This window comes from Antedon mediterranea, chromosome 8, assembly GCF_964355755.1.
Source record: "Antedon mediterranea chromosome 8, ecAntMedi1.1, whole genome shotgun sequence".
NCBI classification, from domain to species: Eukaryota; Metazoa; Echinodermata; class Crinoidea; order Comatulida; family Antedonidae; genus Antedon; species Antedon mediterranea.
In genome coordinates, this window is record NC_092677.1 from 16,571,321 (window position 1) to 16,598,762 (window position 27,442).

A 27,442-nucleotide genomic window follows, 5' to 3' on the forward strand; every position below is an offset into this window, starting at 1 on the left:
CACACGTCACCGCCAAAAAAGGGGTTATTCCAAATTAGAACGAGTGTTGACTTCTCTTTGGAAGAATACAGTACTACTAGGCCTAGGTCAGGTAGGCCTAGTAAGTTAACTAAGTAAGATCGTTTAATAAATTGTAGATATTTTCAATTTGAAAATAATTAAATAGTATTCGTTATATCGTTTTAATTATTCATTTACAATTCTATTTTTTTTGCAATTATGTGGACTACACTTTTTAATGCCACATGGAAACCCCCTCTGATACAATTGAGTCGACTAGATACAAGGGGATTTCCCTTTCTTATCCGGAAGTTGATGAGATGATCGTCGAACCTGGATCATCCTCGCTGTTTGCTTTCGTTTTAAAAAAAGAAGAGTAAACTCTATTTATAAACTATGGTTTGTAAACGAACGTATTTTAAATAGTAGAGTGGAATTAACCAATAACTAAGTCAGACCCTAGCAGTGCTATTTCAGTTCAGTCTGTACTGACTGATCCAAACAGTCTTGTTTTTAGATGCCCTTTCTTAGGAGGTCTCGGGGGAGGTCTGGTTTAGAAATAGGGCCTATTCTATAAAAAGTACTTTGATAGGCTAGACCTAGCAGGACGCTGAGTGTTCCACTTGCCCAGATAGGCTATTGTAATGGACTTTGATCTGTAGTGTTAGGCTTTGACGAATTAATATGTTGAATTGTTGTTATTGCTATTTAATTTCATTTTGACATCTCATTTTTAAAATTGATTTGATTGAATTAGACACAAAGTTTCAGATTTAACAGTTCTTTTAAGTTCTTTTTTTTTGTGAATTGAAATTGTGTCGTGTACCATTAAATTTCATTTTGACATTAAAATGCGTACATGATATATATACTCACTTTATTGTTATGTTTCCCAAAGAAGTGTCCCTAAGACATTCTCATTAATTCTAGCATTGATTAATTTATATTGAAAGTTGGAAGGGTTTTGAATTAAATCAATAAGCATTTTTGCTGTTTGTATCCCATGTCACGTACACAATTGATCAACCATAAACTTTGGTATGAAAAATCTTCTATCTTCAAATGTTTTATGTTATAAAACATTGGAGAACATTTTCAACAATTTTTATTTAGAATTAACATTAAAGTTCCTGGTTATGCATTATTTCTGTGAGTTCTAAAAACAAATTCTAATTATATTGTTCGTGAAGCTCCTATGACACTGTTTCTTACTACTATTGTTTTTTCTTTTTTATTTTAGAAATGGAGACAAGATATCTTATTGTCAACATGGCTAAATCAGGTAGAACTTAATGGAATTCAAAGACTATGAAGCTTGATTTTACAATCATTGCATATAACATTCACCCTTCCTTACCTTACAGATGATAGAATAATGTGTAATCATTTCAGACCAAGAAAATAATTATTTGCCATTACAAACTCTACTATGTTTGCATTTGCCTCATAATTTGCATTCAGAGTATATTTTGCTAAAGGATAACCAAGATTGTTTCTACTTTACATACTGTATTTATAAATAAAGTTGTTTCTGTTGTTATTGTTTTTTAAGAAATATTTGTGTTCAAACAAGTTGGTATGGTATTTTACATTTTTGTTTTCTTTTTTTCCTAGAAATATCTGGCAAATCTTTTAACCAGACTTTGGTATGTTTTTCAACTTGGTATGATGACCGATCCCTCATCACAAAACTGAAAGTTTTGTACCAAGGTTATATTGCAGATGCTGACATACACAATGCCACTATGACGATGGACTTAATGAAACATTTGACGAATTCTGGACATCTTAGTTCAAAAAATCTAACCCTTCTATATGATACCATAAAAGCTACTAAACAGTTTGGTATTGTAGACGAGCTTCGAGTTCACATACCAGTACCATCATTTTCTAGTGCTAAAGAGATGGTTATTTCAAAATTCAGTCATCATCAACAAAAAGTTCTGAATTTGGGTAATGTTCTAATAGAGGAGGATGTAATAAAAATTGACAATATTTACAATGATCCACCAAAGAAGTATAAAGATGGATGGAACCTTATACTTCATCTACAACACAAAACCATCATATGTGAAGCAAAAATGGATGAATTTGTGGAGACCTTAAAAATTCTTAAAATTCCCCATGCTGTGGACATTTTTACTAAAGGTATATAGCCTACATTAATTCATTTTCAATAGTACATTTTGCAATGTAGCACTACTGTATTAGAAAGATCTTAAATTGATGCAGGCCAAAGCATAGTATTTGATACTACAGTTAAATGAAATGTATTATCAGGTAGTATAAAATATTAGGAAGTTGAAATATTTAAACTCTACTGAAATTTAATATAGAAAGACACAATGTATCAAGTGGAAGACAATATTGATTAGTTTTGTAGCATACAAATTAAATAATATTTGCTACAAGAAGACATAATATTTACTATTATTTTAAAACCGTTTTCAATGAAATTCAACTCTTGCATTTATAGTCATTGTTTGCTAAATAATGATTGAACTGTGATAAATTGTCAATTTTCTAAATATGTCTTTTTCAGCCATTAATGTATTTTTCTATTATTATTAAAGAGGCTCAATTACACTTAACTCTGAAACGTAAACGAGGAAGATCTAACTCAAGCTATCAACCTCCTTCGTCATCAGAAAGAAACCTTGATGAGTATCAACCTCCTCCTGGCCAAAGTACAAATCCTGTTGAGATTTTAGATCATCTTAACAAACATAAAGGCAATCTGAAGTTTGATGATGCATTGGAATTTACTGATAAACTACAAGAGCTTGTTAACTACTACAGTCAGCGTGGTGTAAAATTAACCCTCATGACAGAAGGATGTATAGTCTTCCACTTATCTGTCATTGATAAATATGCGCTGATAAATTTACGTGAAATCCATGATAGTGGACAACTTTTGAAAGACTTAGCTGAAATATTAGTAGCAGAGGAAAATCAGCAGAAATTGTTTCAAAAGGAATGGATCACACACATTGATCAACTTGAATACCACAATGGACTTTGCATGCTCATAAAAAAAGGTAAACATGTTTTATCATGATATCTATATATACTGGGTTTATCATCTAATTTTTCCCCCGAAGTACCCTTTCAGACACATTTGTAATTAGGTTATATGCATTATCATGCATATAACATATTGACTATAACCTTATTGATTTTGTCAGAATCTTTATTTATTTATTCTTTCCTTAGCACTATTTTGTTCGTCAATTATCTTGAGATCAATTTCATCAGCTAAGTCAATTTTTCAAAGTATATTCTTTATGGCCAGGAATCGATATGGTTATGTTTTCACGATGCGCAATCAAAAATTACGCGATATTAACGAAATCACGTTTGGAATCATATCTTCACAAGCATGTATCATAATCAAATTTGGTACTCATAAATTTCATGGCATATATTTTTTTTTTATTCGATCGAAAACAACAGCAATAATTACCGCCACTAACAGGTTTGATACAGACAAAGACAGGACTGTTTAAAGCACCTTGATTGGTCCTAACATTGATCAAGGGCTTCTCTCGTCCAATGCCCACCTTGACCAGAACGTCTGAGGCAGATACTAGATGCAGGGGCTGCCATATTAAGAGTCAGCAATGCTGATTGTAAACGGGACCCCAGCTCAGTATACAGCAGATTTCCAGATGGTCTCCCATCCAAGCTCTAACCAGGCCCAACGCTGCTTAATTTCGGTGATATGACGAGAACCGCTGTTTCAACGTGGTAAAGCCGTATTTCATCATATGGCAATACAATTACGTGCGTAGCGCACATAACGCATGTGTACGCGCGCTTATATTTTTAAAAATAGATTTTCCATGAAATTAAAGTACTTTTCAGGAAATTGTAAGCGTTTACAAAATTTTTATGATTTTCGCGTTAAACGTTATATGCACTCTTTTTGTTTTACAACCTTTCTAAAATAATTTCATCATATTTTATTCACGTTTTAATTCGAAATTGCGTTATACGAGCACGTCAAAAGTACGGTGGCCCACAACTGTCACGCACACTATACAAATCATATTCACACAATTAAAGAAGAAATCACACAATTAAAGAAGGAATCGCATATAAACAAAAGAAAGCATGAAAATATAAAACGAAATGCACAAATAAAGAAGAAATGTGCAATTAAAGAGCTAAGCATAATTAAAGAAGTCCGCAACAAATTCGAAAGCTCCTCGCACAATTATAGAAGTCCGCAACAAATTCGAAAGCTCCTCGCACAATTAAAGAAGTCCGCAACAATTTTGAAAGTACCTCGCACAATTAAAGTACAGTAGTCCGTATGGAACGCCATCACTGCCTCCGGCAGCAAACTTTAATTCTATTCGGCTCTTATTCGGCCCATTTACCATTACGTTCGGCTCTTTCAGCATTCGGCGCATTTCTATTCGGCCCATTTACCATTACGTTCGGCTCTTTCAGCATTCGGCTCTTTTTTATTCGGCCCATTTACCATTACGTTCGGCTCTTTCAGCATTCGGCTCTTTTTTATTCGGCCCATTTACCATTACGTGTTATAGATTTTAACATAACGCCAGTGCGCCCTCTTGGACTGGCGATGTTTGTCCGTTTTTGCTGTCCCATGTAGTTATATTGAGTTATTATTAAAGCCATTAAAATACATTACTCGCATTACATCAGTCAACCTTATTGGCGTAAGAGATGTGAATAGTGAAAATGATCTTATTAGTTGCACTATGGTTCTCAAATCACTTCACTACATGATAGAAAATACTGCTTTAGTTTGATTTTCGTTTTCTTTGCATTGTTTGGATATATAATTTTGTTATTCTGAAATAAAATGATCAATCAAGTGAATTTTTAAAACAATCAAACGTTGACTTGCTTTTTTATAAAACAATTAAATACCCTTTTTTGTGATCTTTTATTTTTCTGTTTAATAGTGAAAGATGGGTTGTGCAATGTTTAGTTTCATTCATTTGCATAACATTTCTACATAAATGATGATATTTAATTTTGCTGACACTGGGGCTTATGAAGTGAATAAAGAAATCACACAATTTAGAAGATTTTTGTAAAATTAAGATTCATACATTTTTATTTATTATATCTTATCAATTAGCCAAATCAAAGACATTTGTTGAAAAAAGATCAGAAGAATCAAAAGCAGGTGAGGTATAATACTGTAAACACCATAATTATTTCAAGTTGAAATCGCAAATGAATATGCAAATGGACTTGAATTCAATTTAGGTCCACAAACATATTTATTCTGCTACATCAATTCTAATTCTCAATCTTGTATTCTAATGATTAAAACATTCAAGATGTCCGCAACCAATGACTTTCTTAATTTTACTGTACTAGTTGTTTAGTTACATTTTACAATAATGTTAACTAGGGGTGGCTGTGGCCTATCTTGTTCAAAGTGATACATCTGCCAATACAATTTAAAAATAAAGTGAATTTTGACCACTTTCCACCATTCCGGCTAAATTAACCTCCTGCAAAGCATATTACTGGGATGTATCTTTGTCTTGATATTAATAGAGAAATCACACGATGCATCGTATCAGCCACTGAAGAAGGAATTACCATTCAGTTCTGAACCAAGTGAAATAGAGTTATTACCAGGTGAATTACAGTTATTTCAATTCAGACCAATTACAAATTGCTTTTATTGGAAAGAGTGAAGCAAGCATAAAACTACCAGTTAAAAAGTAGTTTGTTTTATGATTTTTATTAATCATTCAAAGTTATCATTTATGTCTTTTAGAAGAATCTACGTATTCAGTGCGTCCTAAATGGCCAAGCAGATATACTAAACCTAAAATAGGTAAAGTTTTATAGTATAAGTTTTTTTCGTTTCTGTTATGTTTACATATCACTCAGTACTAGATTTTTTTATCTTTGTGAACGCATAGTTGTCGAGAAGATCTGGCCTCAATTCATGTAAGCTAGAAGTTCCCACAACAACCAGGAGAACCTTTGCTGACAGATCTTTTGACGTCTAAGGTCCACGGTTATGGAACGATCTTCCAGTGACCATTCGGTCTGAAACTAATTTTGATAGCTTTAAGCGTAAACTAAAATGTTTTTTTTCCAACAAGTTTATGGAACATAATTTTGATGTACAGCGCTTTTGATAATGGTTCATTCTAAGAGCGCTATATCAGATGTGTAATGTAATGTGATGTATACCAATAACTTTTTTTCTGCCACTACAGCATTGTATATATTACCTACATACACCATTTTGACAAATCTTTCCAAAACCATTTTCTATATAAAATATAATGAATCTATGAATGATTAAATCGGGTACTGTAGGTTGAACAATTTTATTGCAAACTGTTTCAATAGCAATTTACACTCGATTTGAACTTGTTGCTTTGGATGAGTTAGGTTATCCGGACAAACTCAACAAACTGTACAGTACGTTAAAATATAAACGTGAAACATGAAGGAACAACTTTGGAAGTTAATTGTCTGGGCAACATAATATATATTAATATTTTGACATGAATTCATATCTACAATTCAGCAGCTTCTATGTTTTAATTTTCATTCTGAGGAGCTACAGTATAACAGATTGGAATATACTATATAGATGAAATTAAGTAACCCACTTCATTAAAATGTTATAAAATCTACTTTATTATTTTTAATCTTAACAGCAAATTAAAATTCATTTGAGTGATAATTATAAATTTGCCACTCAGTTCTAAAATAAAACAACATGAACCAAAACAAAGGTTCTGAATAAAGTGGCTTGAATCAAGTGATAATTATGAATTTTGTGTTATTTTTGTATTTTTTTAAATGAAAAAAAAAAAAAAAAAAGGAAAAAAGAAAAGTGATAATTATAATTACAGTATTTTAATTGACAACAATTACTGGTTAAATATTGCTTTTTCATCAATTATGAAATTAACCTCCTGTAAAATGATTATAAAATTTACCCGTTCTACCGTAATATTTTAATTCGATCAAGACTAATTAAAAGTGATAATTATAAAAGTGATTATCATTATAAATGTTTTAGTGATAAAAACTACTGGTTAGTTATTGCTTTTCATTGATAGGAAACTGGTGAGTTAATACTGAATTAACCTCCTGTAAAACAATACTATTGTATTTTTTTCTTTATTTCAATAGAGAAATCAGAAGTGCGATTTCATCGGTTAAGGAAGAAACTGGCACCCAGTTCTAAAATAAAGCGGCTTGAATCAAGTGAAACAAAGTTAGGTGAGTTATTATAGTTTTTATTTATTTTTTTTATAAAATCTACCCTTTCCACCATAATATTTTAATTCAATCAAGACCAATTAAAAGTGATAAAAAACGGTTAATTATAAATTTTTAGTGCTAAAAACCACTGGTTAAATCTTCTGAGATGCGCTTTATTTAATGTGCTGAGTGTACGTGTTGCGCCCAATTACGCACATGCTGAGCAAGTTTTGAAAAAAATGCCAGAAATGAAGAAACTGAACAATCACAACGGTTATTCACAACTAAGTTGCAGCAGATAACAAAACAAAAAAGTTAAATAAACATTCATCTCTTGTTTCTCTGTCAATTTATAAACAAATTTTTATTTTCTTTAGTATAATAATTTTTGTTTTGGTACCCAACAATTACACTTGCAGTCTACACCTTTTTCTATTTTTTTATGACCTCTGCAAAAACATTACAATATTGTTCCTGTACTCACAACTACTGTTACTGTTACAGTTGTACATATCACAGTACATTCATTTTCTGCTGTAAAATAAAATTATTGAAATATACTATATAGATGAAATTAAGTAACCCACTTCATTAAAATGTTTTGACATGATGACATCATCAAAATTACAAATTTTATAAATCATGTGAAAGAAAATTGATAGCGCAAGATAATAATTAAAAACTATGTTGCGGCGAATAACCACCTCTTGCTTCTGTCAATTTATTATGTTAAACGGGTAATAATTATAAGCTTTGTATAATAATTGTGTCATTACATTCAGAACCCAACAATTACACTTGCAGTCTACACCTTTTTCTATTTTTTTATGACCTCTGCAAAATCATTACAATATTGTTCCTGTACTCACAACTACTGTTACTGTTACAGTTGTACATGTAACAAAATAGTATAATCCCAAAATGTTATCGTCTTTATTATTTATAGAGGAATCAGATATAGAGATTATAGAGGAATCAGATAGTTCAGACGGTTCTGAATCAAGTGACTCAGGTGAGCTTATTATATATTGTTACATTGTAATTGCAAGGAGAATCAGATGAATCTATTGAGTCAAAAACAGGTACTGTATGATATTAGTATACAGCATATTTAATATGTTATGACATCAACAATATGACCACTATTAATTATTTGTTAATTTCCCATATCTATATTACAAATAATTGTGGGCAAAGCCTTTTGTATGTTAAACTTTCCAGTACCAAAAATTAAAACAGTAAATTAGATTTTAACTTGTCACACATGCACACTAGCGCGCTGTTAAGCTAGGCCTAGGCTACACTAAAGTGCATGAACAGCTTATAGAGTACTGCTTTATCAGATTCTGTAAATAAACATTATAACATTTTTTTTAATGTAAAAGGAAATACTAAACAAGAATCTAAACAGCCGATTTAGTAGATTTAAAATTTATTTATTTTAAAAGAATGTTATTAAATAATAAATAAACAATATAAATATGGGGTTCATGCTCCTCTGTGTTTACTGTATAGTTAAATGTCGCAAATATTGTATACACTTAATTATCTATTGTAAGATTGTATAATATTGTAGTTTAAAAATATGAAGCATAACGTAGTTTAATAGGCAAAAAATTTAAGACAGAAATGTATTGATTTAAACAAAAGTTTTTTGTATTATTTTTTAGGTGATTTAAGTGAGTATGTAACGAGGAAACTCAAAGAAAAACATATTGATTTAAGAGGAAAAACTGAAGAATTATCTGAAGCAATGGAACATATGAAGATTACAAGTAAAGGTAGGTATAGAAAATACAAAATTGTGAAAACAAGCTTTTTATAACACGCTACCAGACTACTTCATTAAATCAGTAAATTTGGTCTTGTCGTGGTTGCGACTTAATAGATGAGATAATCGATTTAATATTTTAGATTATTTAGAGAATTGTTTCAGCTAAAATTTGGAAATAGGTCGGTAATCGTTAAGATAGGAAATAATTAATCTTTTCATGATTTCTGCCTCAGACATAATATTAATTCCCATAAAAATGTTATCCGATTCTGAGACAAATATATTATTCAATGTATAAACTCTAAGGCAATCAGTAAGATTGAATCAACTGAATGAACAAAATACCAAGCATTGTCACTGTTAGTTAGCATGTTGAGATATTACAAAACACTCATTTACAGCTAAAGCTGTAATTTTTAAACAATTCATGAAATCATGATGCCCAGAATGTAGGTGGAAATCAAAGGTTTATATTTCTATTTCAAATTTTAAAGTGTTTTCTTCCGAACCTTTAGAAGTAATATTTTGTTATTTTGTGTACAGTACATTAATAATGGGTTTTTATTCATTAAAATACATATTGTTTATATGACTTAATATACAAAATTGGGTAAAAATATATAATTAAAAAAAAACAAATAATATACATAAATATGTTATTGAACAGGCACTTAATCAAATGTTGGCAAAAGCTCTGATTTGACCATCACAATTATAAAAATAAATTCAATTTGAAGCCCTTTTTAAAATTTTGATACAATATTGTCCGTTTTATTTATTGTCCAAAAACGTCATATTTCAATAAAAAATATAATTGTCACATTGATGATTTCTAAAAATAAATTGTATGAAATTGTTTTTGATCATAAATATACGCTTTTTACCAATGTTTAATGTTAAATATTTTAAACAAAAATATTGTAATAATTTACCAAGGCAATGTACAAAATGCACTCTGTTAGGCTATGTCTAGGCTACATTAAAGTACATGAATATAAACTAGTGTTACTATGTTGCATGTACTGATATAATATCAATGTACAAAATGCACTCTGTTAGGCTATGCCTAGGCTACACTAAAGTACATGAATATGAACTAGTGTTACTATGTTGCATGTACTGATATAATATCAATGTACAAAATGCACTCTGTTAGGCTATGTCTAGGCTACATTAAAGTACATGAATATAAACTAGTGTTACTATGTTGCATGTACTGATATAATATCAATGTACAAAATGCACTCTGTTAGGCTATGCCTAGGCTACACTAAAGTACATGAATATAAACTAGTGTTACTATGTTGCATGTACTGATATAATATCAATGTACAAAATGCACTCTGTTAGGCTATGCCTAGGCTACATTAAAGTACATGAATATGAACTAGTGTTACTATGTTGCATGTACTGATATAATATCAATGTACAAAATGCACTCTGTTAGGCTATGCCTAGGCTACATTAAAGTACATGAATATGAACTAGTGTTACTATGTTGCATGTACTGATATAATATCAATGTACAAAATGCACTCTGTTAGGCTATGCCTAGGCTACATTAAAGTACATGAATATAAACTAGTGTTACTATGTTGCATGTACTGATATCATATCAATGTACAAAATGCACTCTGTTAGGCTATGCCTAGGCTACATTAAAGTACATGAATATGAACTAGTGTTACTATGTTGCATGTACTGATATAATATCAATGTACAAAATGCACTCTGTTAGGCTATGCCTAGGCTACATTAAAGTACATGAATATGAACTAGTGTTACTATGTTGCATGTACTGATATAATATCAATGTACAAAATGCACTCTGTTAGGCTATGTCTAGGCTACACTAAAGTACATGAATATGAACTACTGTTACTACTGTATGTTGCATGTACTGATATAATATCAATGTACACTAAATCAATCAATTGTGTGTGAAATGCTGAGTCAACATTCTACAGATAGTTATACCAAATTTTTATCCTCTTTATTGCAATAGAAAAATCAGAGGATGTATTGTATAGGTCAAGAGATGTATTGTCAATTAGTTCTGAAATAAAGCAGCTTGAACCAAGTGAAACGAAGTTAGGTAAGTTTATTATAGTTGTTTATGATTATAAAATCTACCCGTACCATAATATTTTAATTCGATCAAGGCCAATAATTAAAAGTGATAGTTATAAAAAAATAATGGTTAAAAATATTGCTTTCCATTGATTAGAAAACTGTTGAGTTTATACTGAATTAACCTACTATTGGAAAGAGTGTAAACAAGTGGATTAATTAATTAACTCTTCTTCTTCTCTGTCAATTTATTGTGTTAAATTTGGTGTTACATAATATAAACACATTTTTATTTTCTTTAGTATAATACATTTGTTTTGTCATTACATTCAGAACCCATCAATTACACTTACAGTCTACACCTTTTTCTGTTTTTTATATGACCTCTGCAAAAACATTACAATATTGTTCTCTGTACTCATAATTACTGTTACAGTTATACATGTAACATAATAGCAATCCCAAAATGTTATCGTCTTTATTTTAATAGAGGAATCAGATAATGTATTGTTTCGTTCAACAAAGGAATTTCCATATGGTTCTAAATCAAGTGAGTCAGGTTAAGGTCAAGTTATTATAGTTTGTGATAAATCTACTGTTATTTTAAATCAGAGCAAATAGAAATTCATTTGAGTGATAATTATAAAGTTGCCACTCAATTCTAAAATAAAACAGCATGCACCAACACAAAGTTCTGAATCAAGTGATAATTATTTTAATTGACAACAATTACTGATTAAATGTTGCTTTTTAATCAATTATGAAACTGAGTAGTTAATACTTAATTAATCTCTGTAAAGCATACTAATGTGGTGTTATCTTGATTTAAATAAATAGTAAAATCCGAAGGGAAATTGTATAAGTCAATGGAGGAATTTACAATCGGTTCTGAACTAAAATGGGATAAAGCAAGTGAAACAAAGTTATTACAAGGTGAGTTAATAGTAGTTATAGTCTGTTATTATAAAATTTACTGTATAATTTTAATCCAGACCAATTAAAATGTATTATAATTGGAAAGAGTGCAAAAAAGTGATCAAATCTACTGGTTAAATACTACTTTTTAATTTCTCATATAGTAATAATATTATTTGATTACTACATAATGGTTATCATTATTATTTTTTAGGAGAATCTGTGCTGCATCCCAAATTGCCAATCAGATATGCTAAATCCAAAACAGGTAAGTTAGTACAGTTTATTTATCACAGTACATTAATTTTCTGTTGTTAAATGTTTAATTTAATTTTGTTTATTTATTCAGGTATAAAAAAGATACAATTTAGCCAAAGGATAAAGGCATTGTATTACAAAGAAATCTTAGTATTATAAAAATATAAAAATGTTCACATTTAAACTTTACAATACACAATTATTAAAAGAAAAAACAAGAAAATACTGTACAAAATGGGCAATAACATTAAAATAAATCATCCAAATTATTACAATATAAAAAATATATTTATAAAATAATTAAATATAATTATAAATTAAACAAATCTAGTATTGACTTTGGTTAAACATACAGTTAATGATTGTATGTTACCATAGTCGGTAATAGATTTGTTTGTTTAAGTTATATATAGAGAACATAGTGTGGGTGTAAAGTTATACATTCTTGTTCCTTCACTCACTACTGTTATTATGTTGTATGTACTGATACAGTTGTATCCAGTTACAAAACAATAATAGGTATTTATATGATTTAATGAATGAAGTAAGTAATTTACAATATAATGTTTTATTAATGATTACGATACGCTAATACCATGCTGAAAAAATAATAATCAAGAGTAGGCCTATTTAGAGAATAAAATCAATCAACTACACAAGTGTTCCCAACACCTAAATTAAATATAATGGCAGAGTCAGATTAAGAAATCTATTTAGGTATAAAACAATACGTATAAATAATAAAACTAAATAGTACTAAATATATCCTTTGAAGAACATTTAACATTCATGAATTTTGTGAATATTATTATGGTATACTAAGCTGCTCTAACAAAACACTATATTTCATGTTATGTATAATTTATTTGTATTTTTCTTGTATATGGTTTTATCTTTAACTGATTGTATTGTATGGAGTGAGTGCAGAATCTGTTTGGGCTTTAGCCTATTCTCATTCCTGGTTATTTTTACATTGATGACCGAATAAATATTATTATTATAATTATTCACCATCTCCAAATCTGCCACTACGGCAATGAGAAAATGGGAAGTATGCGAAAAAGAGCACTCTGTATTTTAGATAATAATAATTCTTATTCGCATCCATAAAATACCATAAGCAAAATATAACGGTATAATAAACAAAAAATAATTCAAGATTACAGGAGACTAAAAAGCTTTTTTATTTGGGTATTTCCCATTATTTCCTAACGTGTTCTCAGAACTCATCTTACTGCTTTATCAGATTCTGTAAATAAACATTATAACATTTTTAAAAGGAAATACTAAACAAGAATCTAAACAGCCCATTATATTATTTAGTAGATTTAAAATTTATTTAAAATAGTATATTAAAGCATTATTGTAAGATTGTATAATATTGTAGTTTAAAATATGAAGCATAACAGTTTAATATGCAACAAATTAAGACAGAAATGTATAATTGATTTAAACAAAAGTTGTTTGTTTTAAGTAAAGGTGGCTATAGAAAATACAAAATTGTGAAAAAAAGTTGTTTATAGCATGCTACCAGACTACTTCATTAAATAAGTAAATTTGGTCTTGTCGTGTTTGCAACTTAATAGTTGAGATAATCGATTTAATATTTTAGATTATTTAGAGAATTGTTTCAGCTAAAATTTGGAAATAGGTTGGCTACCTTTAACATAGGAACTAATTAATCTTTTCATAATTTCTGCCTCAGACATAATAGTAATTCCCATAAAAATGTTGCTGACCGGTTATCCGGTCGGATTCTGAGACAATATATTATTCAATGTATAAACTCTAAGGCATTGAATCAGTGAGATTGAATCAACTGTATAAACAAAATACCAAGCATTTCCACTGTTAGTTAGCATGTTGAGATATTACAAAACACTCATTTGCAGCTAAAGCTGTAATTTTTAAACAATTCATGAAATCATGAAGCCCAGAATGTTTATATTTCAATTTCAGATTTTAAAGCATTTTTCTTCCGAAACTTTAGAAGTAATATTTTGTTATTTTGTGTACATTAATAATTTGTTGTTATTCAATAAAATACGTATTGTTTATATGACTTATTATACACAATTGGGTAAAAATAAATAATTTTTATACGTAAACCATACATATTATACTTTGTACATAAATATGTTATTGAACAGAAACTAAATCAATGTTGGCAAAGCTCTCATTGTAAAAATAAATTCAATTTCAATCCCTTTTTAAATTTCTGATACAATACTGTCAGTCAGTTAGCAAAACGTCATTTGTTTTTCATCATATATATGTAATAACATTGGTAAATATTGTAAACTATATTGTAATAATTTATGTATTATGCTTAGTTTTCTATTTCTATTAAAAGATACTGATGATGGCCAGCACTTAAGCTCACGTCCAAAGCTACCAAGTACAATGCAAGATGAAGATTACATAATAGAGGAAATATGCACTTCTTTGAGGAGAGTTTGCAATTACATAATGCCTTATAAGGGTGAAGTCACTGATAGTGATATCATAAATATATTGACAATGGATAGGTATAAGAGGTTTACGAGGTTTAAGTGGTTTAGGTCAATGAGAGAAATGGAATACAAACATGAAAGATCAACAGAGGATTTTGGGAGAATGATTGCTCAATGTGTACTTGTTGCAGAAAATGAAAGTTACTTTTTATCACAAGTTGTTGAATTATGCACCGATGATGTAGTAAAAGGTCTGTCTAGTGAATTACAAAAATTCAAATTTAAATATAATATTCAAGAATTTCATGGATATTATAGTTTTTCAGGATTTCATACAACATCATTTCTAATTCATCTACTAAGTAATGCACCAAGACTTCATAAGCTTGATTTAATGTCAGGTTTAACAAGTGATACTTTGATGAATACCGTTGATACTCTATCAACAATGAATGTTTGGTTGGAATTATATAGGTTTAAAATCAGGAAGAGTGATTTGAGTGATGTCAAGGGTACCTCATTAGCCATGCTACTGTCTATTTGCCCCAAACTGAGACACCTTGACATCTCTTCTTGCAGTTTATCAGGTGCTATTGTAGATTGTATGGCTACTGAGTGTGTTAGTAGGAAACTAGTGTTGGAACTAAATCGTCTTGATATCAGCAGCAATAATCTGACTGATATTCAAAGTACCTCACTAGCCATGTTACTGTCTATTTTCCCTAAACTGAGACACCTTGACATCTCTTTTTGCAGTTTATCAGGCGCTACTGTAGATTGTATGGCTAGTGAGTGTGTTAGTAGGAAACTAGTGTTGGCACTAGATTATCTGGATATCCGCAAGAATAATCTGAGTGATGTCAAAGGCTCCACACTAGCCATGCTGCTGTCTATTTCACGTAAACTGAGTACCCTTGGCATCTCTTCTTGTAGTTTATCAGGTGCTACTGTAGATTGTATGGTTATTGAGTGTGTTAGTAGGAAACTAGTGTTGGAACTAAATCGTCTTTATATCCGCAATAATAATCTGACTGATATTCAAAGTACCTCACTAGCCATGCTACTGTCTATTTCCCCTAAACTGAGTAGCCTTGAAATATCTGATTGCCATTTATCAGGTGCTACTGTAGATTGTATGGCTAGTGAGTGTGTGAGTAAGAAACTAGTGTTGGAATTACATCATCTTGGTATCAACAAGAATAATCTGAGTGATATTCAAAGTACCTCACTAGCCATACTACTGTCTATTTCCCCTAAACTGAGTAGCCTTGAAATATCTGATTGCCATTTATCAGGTGCTACTGTAGATTGTATGGCTAGCGAGTGTGTGAGTAAGAAACTAGTGTTGGAATTACATCATCTTGGTATCAACAAGAATAATCTGAGTGATGTCAAGGGTATCTCACTAGCCATGCTACTGTCTATTTCCCCCAAACTGGGAAATGTTAGAATTAATGATTGCAGTTTATCAGGTGCTACTGTAAATTGTATGGCTATTGAGTGTGTGAGTAGAAAACTAGTGTTGGAACTAGATTATCTTGATATCAGCAAGAATAATCTGAGTGATGTCAAGGGCACCTCACTAGCCATGTTACTGTCTATTTCACCTAAACTGAGACACCTTGACATCTCTTCTTGCAGTTTATCAGGTGCTACTGTAGATAGTATTGCTAGTGAATGTGTTAGAAGGGAACTAGTGTTGGAACTAGATCATCTTGATATCAGCCGCAATAATCTGAGTGATGTCAAAGATACGACACTTGACTCATTACTGTCTATTGCCCCTAAATTAAAATACCTTTATATGAGAGAATGCAGACTACCCGGTGCTATAATTAATAATATGACCAAACACTTCAATAGTATACAAGGTCTATTTTTACATTAGCTACCGTATATTAGAGTTAACCTGCACCACCTCTATTCGTATTTCTAACTTTGTTTTTATATTTTTTTAATTTTTGGTTTCTCAAAATTGTTTTTGTTTTATATTTACATATCCTTGGATTATAGTATTCAATATAAATTATTATTCCAATTAATATACAATTATATAATGCTATACATACAGTTATGACTCCAACCATTACAATAGCAAATGTTATGAACACCAAATCCTCCAGACACAAATGAACGATTATTTTTGTAGCAGGATGCGTCATATTCAGGCTCTGCTATGCTACATGTTTTACATGATACATAACTTTGTTTAAATTGTTTTTAAGAAATGTAACAGAGACTTTTTGTATGTGCTCTCTCTGATATATGCTAATTAATAAACAAACCACACATCGTTGAGTATAAACCTAAATCATAACCTTACACAGTATTGTAAACTGTTTAAAGCTTAGGTACAGGCATGAATTTTAAACATAATATTTGGTTAAATGTACATAAATCAAATATTTGTAACAGAAATCAAGACGAAAAAACATGAATTTCCCTTAATATGGTCAAATACAAAATTTGGCAAAATTCTTCCATAAAAACCAGGAAGACTTTTTTTCAGTATTTAGGTAGTTAACCTAATGTAATAACATGTCTGGTGACTCCCTAGATGGTGAAAAAAGATGGTGGATATACAGTGGATAATTTTTGCTATAGCATGAAAATAAAAATCTGAAGTTGAATAAAAATATCAGAAATGTAATATTTAAGTTATATTACCTATATTTAGTCATCTGATAACATTTTTTACCCCACCGTTTATTTTTCATAGCTTTTTTAAATTCCTCTCTATTTACAAAATTTGTGTACAAAAGAATAGAGATTTTACTGTGTAATTTGAACTATCCCCCCACTGATAAGAAAGTGCTTATTTTCAAAAAGCTTGTGTAACACAAATAAAATCCCAAAAATTATGAAACATAGGGGAAACTATAGATCGATAATTATTGGAATGTATGATCAATAGACATTTTTTGCCCGATGAGTGTTTTGTCATGAATCTGACAGGATTTGAACCCTTAGTTGGGTAGCCGAGCATCTCAACCACATGTTACAGATATTAACGAATTACTATTTGTTTACACTTAAAAATGCTGTAAGTTATGTTGGTAAAGTTCTTTTTATACTGTAGTTTCTGATTTGTTGTCAATTTAATTTACCGGGTGGCACACGTAATAGGCTTGACTGCATACTCAATTTAGGAAGACAGACATTTTTCCTAGATTCTGTATTTTTTTTTTTTAACTGCATACTGGATGTCTCTGATAAACTTTTTTCCTTTCAATGGATCGTACAATCCATTATTGAAGTAAATGCATAACTTATGATTCATTTGAATAGTTTGTATTATATATGTAATGCTGATTTATATAATAGGTTTAGATTGTTTTTATATGTCTTATATATCTCAATTCAGCCAGTCATTTAGATTTTTTACTTGTTTTGATGTTTTGCTCGTTTATTTTAATGTTTTTATATGATGTATTGTGTGGTTCTCAATTGTTTATGTTATTTTATGCTATCTTTTTAAAACATTTTAAATATTTTAAGTACCTTTTAATAATGTAAAAAATTTTCACAATTCAGTTTTTCTGTGAAGATGATTTTAATAAATATACCATTATGAATGAATGAATGAATATATGTCTTTATGTCATAATTTTTTTTAAAGTTTATAAACTAATTAGAGATGGGTTTTTCGCTGTTATTTTTTTTAACAAATAAAATAAAACAGTCCACTTAATATAACATTAACTATAATGTATTTTAAAATTGGAAAGAGACTGATTTGTATGTTGCCCCTTAACAACTGATAACACATGTTGAATATGATCATACATTTCTTTTTATTCATATACGTTTACATATGAATATGTTTTTTTTCTTGTTTAAAGTGCCTGAATATGCAAGTTGTTGCAAATATGTGTTTCAACATAAAAATCTGAAACATGCGAAAAATAGTTGTTTATATTTTGCACATTGTTGACTCATCAGAAGTGTCTATGTAATACATGCAGGTCTTAATGGCAAAATATGGTGTATTTATTGGTTTTAATAGGGATTGGTCTGTATGTATCTCTAAGTGTATGATGCGATGTGGTAGCAATGTAGAATAGCAGACGAGGGTTATAAAAGTGAATGAAAAGATTTGTTTTTGTAATATAAAATCATGTCTTATGCAATAGCTAACAAAATGGTTTATATTTTTTAAAGAAGAACTGATGTATAATTTAGTATAAAACTACCTTGTCTTTGTTATGGTTGTACATTCCAGTCTATGAAATATGAAGTTGTTTCAATACAGTACTGTAAAGTTAAAAACTGAATACTGTAAATAATGTGTATATCGACTGTATATTTATCTGACCTATTTTTGTATTAAAGTTGATTTGAGGAAACATTTTCCACATTGCCTAAATATTTAATTCACTTCAAGTTCACTATGTATACATAACATGTATTTATCTATACAAATTGTAAACAAACTGATTGGTATGTTACTGTTGATCACTATCATCACTAGTTGAATAATTATTAATAGTATAAATGCGCTTATTTTCCTGCAATGTTGCTCAAACTTTCGTGAAAGTGTCTGTTGCATGACGTATGAACTGGTAACTGACCTGACCATAAAATGGACATGCAAATGCCTTCATCGAACAGAATATATTGATACCGTAAAACCTCGAAAAGAAGCCCATGGGCTTAAACCTCGAAAAGAAGCCCATCTCAAAAAGAAGTCCCCCTCTACAGTTTGCAAAAGTACTCTCGAAAAGAAGCCCATCTCGAAATGAAGCCCCCTGGGCTTCTTTTCAAGATAGTATGGGCTTCATTTCGAGACAGACTACTCATACTGTATTGAGATGATGACGAAATTATTGTATTTGACGGTAAATCATAGGACTTTTTTTTTGCTTTTTATATTGTTTTTTAATTGGTATATTAAACATAATTTCATGGTTGAAAAAATGTCTCAAAAGTCACATTATTGTAGTAGAAATTCACAAAATTTACAGCATTCATTTCGAAAAGAAGCCCCCCTCTACACTTTGCAAAAGTACTTTTGAAAAGAAGCCCATCTCGAAAAGAAGCCCATCCAAGAGCACTAAAAAAAGAAGAAGCCCATGGGCTTCTTTTCGAGGTTTTACGGTATTGTTTATTGTGAAAAAATTTAAAGAATGATGCCAACGCCATAGATATCATGAATCTTTTAATTTCTCTTATAAGCCCATCAACATATTCTATAGCTCTTATTCAATAATTTCTAGATGTATTAACATATTTAAATGCCATTAAAAAAATATACTGTTTTTATTTAATTTTGTTTTTCATACGTTAATAACATAACATTTCCATACACAAATCATAGACAAGTTGTTTTGTAAGTATACTATCCATGTTAATTGATTGAATGAAAATAGTGTCATTTCTATCTATAAGTTTACCCGACAACAAATATTTCTTAATGTTGATGCATTCCATACATTGTTGACATATTGTTAGCCGCTTTCTTGCAACTACCTCTAAATGTATAATTGTAGAGTAAATTAAAAAATGTAACTGTTCTTTATGAAAACGATTCCGAGTACCATGTAATTTAAAAATCGGCCATACGTGACGATTAATGAATGAATGGGTTATGGATGGCTGGTAGACAACAAAAACCAACCCGGAAATTAAAAACTCGTCTGGTTAGCGTCGTTACGAGCAAACTTTGATATGAGTAGGGTAAGTAAAATGATTGCTTTATATTGAGGAAAATCTATCTAAACAATCTAATTAATGAAACAAGGAGGAATTATGATCACCTATAAGAAATGTGTAGGGGTCTCGTACAGTCAATGGATCTAAATTAGATGTCCTAAAAGGACCCACAAGGAATGCCCTTCCAACCAATATAGACGAACTTAGGCTAGGGATTGGTTCTTCATAGATTTTTCTGTTGCCCTTGTGACTGAGACTAAAAAAGTCGATTATTGTGGTCGTCTTCTATTCTTAAGTTATTTAATTTTTTTAAATAATCAAAATGCCGCCTACGCGCCGCCTTATATCCGTCTTTACACAAAATGTTAGATAATGCCTGGTGTTTTGTCTGGGATGGTTCCAAAATATTTTAGCACATATGGCGTTTTTATACGTATACATCCGACTCGAAACTGTATTTCAGGCCCGATTTCAGGTTTAGACACAAAAACATCGAAAAGCCTCGAAATAAGTACAGACTTTGGGCAAGGGTACCTGTTGTTGTGCATTCATTGTTTATGAATAGTCACGGTTTTCTTTTATATAGCCCCCTCTATCTAATGTTAGTGTTAGTACAGTACAGTAGAACCACTTTGGGGACACCATTCAGGGGACACCTCTATTAAAGTACACTTTCCCGCGAAACGGGATATATGATTAAGTTAACTGCTGTTGAGTCCAGATCAATTGTTATTCATTTTTTATATAATATTGGTTTTCCCAAGAACACCCTATTAATGGGCAATGCTGTTTTTTCCTTAGTGTCTCCTGAATTAGGGTTCCCTGTTCAGGAACACTCCTATTAATTTTGGGTCCCGAGGGTGTCCCCTTAATAGGGATTTATGCTTTATTTAAACGTTTAATGTTATTTGAACTTCAGTCTCTAGTCACACTTTTCAAACTTTGACTTTTGTATTTGTCTTGTCCTGTACAGTGAAACTATAATGCAACTGTTTACTAAATTTGCATAATGTAACGTTTTTCTATCTTTACGTCGATCATTTATAGTTGTTAAAATAACATCTTTTATCCCTCTGTTTATAATGTAGTAGCTGCTATGTCATAGCAATTGTTTCCTAATATAAAATATCAAGATTATTTTCCAGAAGAATAGTCATACTGTTATTGGACAAGATGGTTGAATCAGGTAAAGTATCTGCCTATATTACATATTCGAATAAACTTCATTGACTTTCATGATCTTCCATTTATCAAAGCTTTTTGATACCATTTTTACTGTATTTTATAACTTCTTGATATTGTTTGTGGGAGTATTTATTGATTATACATGTCTCACTCGAATAGTAGCCCCGTTAAAACCTTCAAGAACAATAAACGCACATGGACGTGTATTCGAACAAATACGGTACCATATTTTGAAAACCCCAGATTTCACATTCTCTCCTCTTCTCACGTGATGATGATGATGATGATGGTTAAAAAGATGATATGATAATGTAGGCCGAATGATGCCTCATTTAAACAAAAAAAAATTATTTTGCCTTCTTCATTTTCTTTGCTCATATTTTTTTCCATTTTATTCAATTTAAGGACCTATGTTATGGTCTGCAAAATAGTGACTTTAAAAAGTGTCATGAAAGCGCTTTATTTTTTTTATGTTTCTAGAAACATCTGACAAATCTTTTAAAGAGGCTTTAGTATGTTTCTCAACTTGGTATGATGACCGATCACTCATCAAGAAACTGAAAGTTTTGTATCAAGGTTATATTGCGGAAGCTGACATACACATTGCCTCTAAAACTATGGACTTACTGAAACATTTGACTGATTCTGGAGACTTAAGTTCAAAAGACCACACACTTCTGTATGACACCATAAAGGCCACTAAACAGTTTGCGATTGTAGACAAACTTCGAATTCACATTCCATCTTTTCCGAACATTAAAGAACGAATTATTTCAAAATTCAGTCATCATCATCAAAAAATTATGAATTTAGGAAATGAACTAATAGAAGAGGATGTGATAAAAATTGATAATGTGTATAATGATCCACCAAAGAATTTTAAAGATGGGTGGGATCTTATACTCCATCTACGACACAAAAAAATCATTGGGGATGAAAATGACAAAATGGATAAATTTATTGAAACCTTGAAAAATGTTGAACTACCCGGAGCTGCAGAAACTCTTACTAAAGGTATAAAGAAAATGGTTTCTTTTTTTAATATTCCAGAAGTAGGCAGACACTGCTGAAAGTATGTTTTTAAAAAAATCAAGAAATTAAAATATTCACAACGAGAGAATATTATTTTTCTAAATCAATATTACAATGTGTATTATTCTTTTTATTATCACTGTCGACTAAAACTTATGATGGCTATTAGGCCTACTCAGTGATAATTAATGAATATAGCTTTTACAAAAGTAATACCAGGAAATTACATTCATTTTTCCCTGGTTATTATACAGATTTTTAAATGTATATTCGATATTTACAGATGTCCAGATACCTGTGAGTCTGAAGAAACGCAAGAGAAAAAATTCTGAGCCTGAAGATCAAGGACCTCAAAAAAGGATCCAGGGTGAAAGTTCTAGGTCAACTACTGAAGAAAGTCCATGTATACAAAGAAATCTTGATGGAAAACTGCGATCCTTACAAAGAACCATTGACGAAATTCTTCAATCTTTACAAAACACTCTCTCTGAAGTTAGCCCATCAATACTAAAGGCTATTGATGAACATCAACAATCTTTATCACTTCCTGCTCTTACAGACAATTTGCCATCTGTCCTAACAACTATTGATGAAAATCTGCAATCGTTACAAAGAACTATAATCGAAAATCTGCAATCAGTACAGAGTACTCTTGCTGAATGTATGCCATCTGTACAAGAAGATATTGATGAAAATATACAGTCTTCCTCAAGTTCTGTCAATAGAGGTAGGCCATCAGAAATAAGAAGTATTAATACAAGTCTTCAATCATTACAACGTTTCTTTAATGGAAGTCAGCGATCTTTGTCAAATGTTACACCAAGCGCGTGTGAATTAATATTTAAACTTTACAAGAATACGATTACCAAAGATGATGAGCAAATACTATTTGTCATATTACAAAAACTGAATGATTTCTACCAAGCGCGAGGCTTTGAATTAAACAAAACAGAACATAGTTGTATCATATTTCATTTGTCGGTGATGGATCCCATTGCTTTAGAAACTCTCTGGAAAATGCACCGAAGTGGAATGCTCCTCATAAAATTATCAGAAATATTAGTGACAAAAGAGCATCAGCAGACATTTCAAGCAGAATGGATGACATACATTGACAAGAACAAATACACAGAAGCACTTCAAATGCTTAAAAGAGGTGAGAAATAAATTTCATTGATTCATTCTAAAGAAAAGTAAAGTTTAAGTAGCATTCATTCTTCGTTAAAAACAATTTATTATGTTTTATTGTTAATTTACTTCTGATGTGTTTACTATATTGCATCATCAAAGTAAATCAAAATAATAAGTTCAAGTAATAATTTATAGTTGAAGAGAACATGAATTAAAATATTTCACCATAAAAACTGTAAAATGTAGATCATGCACAAGAAGCTATACTGTACTATACAATATGGATTAACACTGAATTTTCATACCAAATTATTAAAGCGAAATGCGCTTTATTTAATGTGAGATTATGTTTTGCACCCAATTATATGCTCGTGTTGTGCACATAAATGCGCGCAAAAAAGTTTTTAACAAAAAATGCCAGAAAGGAAAACGAAAAGCAAAGGAACTAAACAATCGGGTTATCCGCAACTAAGTTGCAGCGGATAACAAAACAAAACATTAAAAAACATCCATCTCTTGCTTCTCTGTCAATTGAAATTTGTTGTTAGGCATAATTTAAACAAACTAGCAGGTACCCGTCCAATGGACCATCTTATAATCAGATAGTACAGTAATAATAGACAATATGCAGTATACACAAATCTATGAATGGATGTATAGTGCCGAGATGTACATTATACACAGCATTTATATTAGAAGGAAGATAAAGTTAATATGCATACTCTTTATGCATATTCTTCTTTATATTTAAGTGATATTTGCTTTTATTCTAAAAGCAAGCAATCGCAACCTAATATTAGTGCTACTGTAAAATGAATGTTTGAAATGCATGCAGTCACACATAAAAACAGAATCTCATAAATATATTCATTTTTACATCTGTATCTTTTTTTCTTGTAAATATATTAAAATAATAGACGTTTATTATTTTATTGATTAATATTATTATGTCAGTTAATTTCCGTCCTCATGTTTGGTATAGACATAATACTGCATTTCATAGTCGTCTGGTAAATTATCATGTTTTTTATAAAAGCTTCCAAAGTATGTTAATACCATTTCCGAATAGAGAACAGTGACTTAGTTGAGTCTGGTCTTCTGTTGTTCAGTTGAATTTATGTTTTCTGGTGGTGTAAGCCTAATTAGAAAGAAGTAAATATGATTTTACCTAAACTTAGGGAGACTCAGTACAACCTTAGACGTAAATACCCTTGAGTTAAAACCGAACGTTCGAAAATATTTATAACTAATTTTGGTCTTTTCAAGTCTTGAATCAAGTAAGTCAGGGAGCTTATTATAGTTTATTATAAAATCTACTTTATTATTTTGAATCGGACAAAATAAAAATTCATTTTAATTATAAATGTGCCACTCAGGTTTAAAATAACAGCATGAACCAAACCAAAGGTTCTGAATAAAGTGGCATGAATCAAGTGATAATTATAATTATTGTGTTTGTTTAACTTATATACCTGTATAGGGAACAAATAATTAGTGTGGGTGTAAAGTTATACATTCTTGTTCTTTCACTCACTACTGTTACTATGTTGCTATGTAGGCCTATCCAATAACACACAAAAAATAATATGCTTAAAATGAATTTACAATTATAATGTTTTATTAAGGATAAACGATACGCTAATACTATGCTGAAAATATTCAACATAATAATCAAGAGTATTTAGAGAATAAAATCAATCAACTATACAAGTGTTCCCAACACCTGAATTAATTATGATGGCAGAGTCGGATTAAGACATCTGTGTAGAAAAATATGTATAAATAATAACACTAAATAATACTAAATATTAGTTGGGGAGCCAGAAAGGGTTTAACTGCACCCTCTAGTAAACTATGTTAACACCGTTTTTGCCACCTTATATCAATACAAATCAATTAGAGAAAAAAATGAGAGAAAATACTGTTTTAGTGGGATGTTTGTTTTCTGTTATTCTGAAATAAAATGGTCAATCAAGTGAAATTTAAAACAATCATAAAAATTGACTTGCTCGTTTTATTTAAGAATTAATTTTTTTCGGAATTAATTTCTGTTTAATAGTTCTAAAAGTATGTTGTATACAATTTTATTTTCATTCATTTGCACAACATTTTACCGGCACTGGGGCTTATGAAGTGAATAAAGAAGTCGCACAATTTAGAAGATAATTGTAAAGCTATGATTCATACATTTTAATTTATTTTATCTTATAAATTAGCCAAATCAGAGACATTTGTTGAAGAAAGATCAGAAGAATCAAAAGCAGGTGAGGTATAAGACTGTAAACACCATACTTATTAAGTCACAAATGCAAATGGACTTGAATTCAATTTAGGTCCATACATATTTATTCTTCTACCAGCTATCAATCATTGACCACATTTTAATTCGTAAGACCAAAACTAACTGTCAAGATTCAAGATTCAAGATTCAAGATTCAAGAAATTTTATTTGTCCATAAAAATGGAAATTCAATTTGCTTGGTAGATTAAAACAACAATAAACAAGGCCAACAGCCATTAAGTCGCGTGCTACAATGCATAGTGATACCGGACCTACAGACAAACAGACCGACAGACAGACAGACCGACAGACAGACGGACCGACCGACATAGTGAACTATACTGACCGAAATTACTGAACATGTTTAAAAATGTTGAAATGTTTAAAAACATTTATATTTTTTTAATTTACACGTGCGTAGCCTGTCACTTTTGACGTGCTCGTATAACGTAATTTCGAGTTGAAAAGTAAGTCAAGAAAACAGAAATCGGGCAAAAAGAGTGCGCAATAACATTTAACGCGCAGTGCGCGCGCAAAAATCTGCGCACTCATGGCAATTTTGTAAACGCTTAAAATTGCCTGAAACGTACTCTTATTTCATCGAAAATAAATTTTGAAAATTTTAAGCGCGCTTACGCATGCGTTACATGCGCTACGCACGTAATTGTATTGCCATATGATGATTTATGCCCTGAAATTTATGAGTACCAAATTTTATTTAATTGTGATTCATGGTTGTTAAGATATGACTACAAACGTGATTTCGTTAAATCGTGCGTAGACCGCGTAATTTTTTATTGCGCACCGTGAAAACATAACCACATCGATTCCTGGCCATAAGGAATATTCTGTGAAAAATTGATTTAGCTAGATTAAACTGATATCAAGATAAGGTCATAAAGCGATAAAACGCATAGTGATACCGGACCGACAGACAGACAGACAGACCGACAGACAGACAGACAGACCGACCGACCGACATAGTGAACTATAGAGTCGCTTCCACGCGACTAAAAACAAACATAAACAATGTTGCAACAATTTAAACGTGCAGTATTATAACAGATTAAAATACAAGATAAAAAGTTAAAAATAAAAAAAACTGTTAAAAATGTAAAACTATTTAAAATTTGCATTATCGTCTTACATTAGAATTAACAAGGCCATATAGATGGCTGCGGTCGCGTGCTCATTAGTGTTTACCGACCGACCGACCAACCTACCAACTGACCGAAATTACTGAACATGTTTAAAAATGTTGAAATGTTTAAAAACATTTATATTTTTTTAATTTACACGTGCGTAGCCTGTCACTTTTGACGTGCTCGTATAACGTAATTTCGAGTTGAAAAGTAAGTCAAGAAAACAGAAATCAGGCAAAAAGAGTGCGCAATAACATTTAACGCGCAGTGCCCGCCCAAAAATCTGCGCACTCATGGCAATTTTGTAAACGTTTAAAATTGCCTG

The 27,442-nt window shown here is 30.7% G+C and overlaps 2 long non-coding RNA genes across 2 annotated transcripts; both read left to right on the forward strand.

Annotated features, from left to right (window-relative positions):
* Nucleotides 1-11,082: 11,082 nt before the first annotated feature.
* On the forward strand, nucleotides 11,083-12,002 carry LOC140056728 (uncharacterized). The gene is made up of 3 exons (XR_011846809.1): nucleotides 11,083-11,093; nucleotides 11,559-11,618; nucleotides 11,906-12,002. It is a non-coding gene; the product is annotated as an uncharacterized lncRNA (long non-coding RNA).
* An 8,339-nt stretch (nucleotides 12,003-20,341) lies between these two features.
* On the forward strand, nucleotides 20,342-22,223 carry LOC140056067 (uncharacterized). Its single transcript, XR_011846719.1, has 3 exons — nucleotides 20,342-20,370; nucleotides 21,492-21,532; nucleotides 22,012-22,223. It is a non-coding gene; the product is annotated as an uncharacterized lncRNA (long non-coding RNA).
* Nucleotides 22,224-27,442: the final 5,219 nt, after the last annotated feature.